Genomic DNA, 1,082 nt, shown 5'->3' with positions numbered 1-1,082 from the left:
GACTATGGGGTGTGGCACTCGTCTCACTTTTCAGGCTGAGGGAGCCAGCGTTTGTCCACAGACTGCTTTCCGGGTCACGTGGCCAGCATGACTAAACTACTGGCACATGGGAGGACCGTGATGGAGTACATGAAAACGCCGTTTACCTTCCTGCCTCAGCAGTACCTATTTATCTACAGTCATACCTCGGGTTGAATATGCTTCATGTTGAGTGCGTTCTAGTTGCGCTCCGTGGCAACCCGGAAGTAACGGAGCACATTACTTCTGGGTTTCCCCGCTCGTGCATGCGCAGACGCTCAAAATGACGTCATGCGCAGAAGCCGTGAAAAGCGATGTGCGCGTGCGCAGACATGCTGTCGCTAGTTACCTTTGCTTCTGGATGCGAACGGGGCTCCGGAACGGATCCCGTTTGCATCCCGAGGTACCACTGTACTTGCACTTTAGATGCTCAAACTGTCTTGCCCCAGTGAGCAACCTGGCTGCTGAATTCTGCATCAGTTGTACTGAATTAACCCTGCATGGAAGCACCATGCAGCAGTGCTTCCAATATCTAACTCAGGGAACATGGCATGGGCATAGCGAGGATTTTGTTGAGTGGGGGAAGAACCTCAGCTAGCTATGTGTTTTTATTGATGGGGGGGCAGCTGCCCCTCCTGCCTCCCTTGGCTACGCCCATGCCAGGGAAACAGAACTTCGCCACTACACCTGACGGTATTTATTATAATAATAATAATTTTTATTTATACCCCGCCCTCCCCAGCCAAGACCGGGCTCAGGGCGGCTAACAACCAATTTTAAAAACAAGTTGATTGAAATATATAATAATAATAATATACTGCCCTAGACCTTTACCTTAGCTAAAAATATATGCATTATTTGTGTCAATAATAATGACACAACCCAGAAATGGCAACAGGCGTGAGCTGCCATGAAGCACCTTCCTCCTCCCCCGAGTCCCGCAGGAGAATTGCGCTGCCACTTCCTCGGATTCCACTTTATCTCCCAGCGGCTTCCGCCGGCCGCGAGTTTAGGGGGAAATACAATCCGCCGGCCGCTAGAGGGCGTCGATCGGCGACTGTTGG

The sequence above is a fragment of the Podarcis pityusensis genome, assembly GCF_964106645.2.
Source record: "Podarcis pityusensis genome assembly, chromosome: 5".
NCBI classification, from domain to species: Eukaryota; Metazoa; Chordata; class Lepidosauria; order Squamata; family Lacertidae; genus Podarcis; species Podarcis pityusensis.
The sequence above is the reverse complement of the archived record's forward strand: the minus strand, read 5'-3'. Positions refer to the sequence as shown.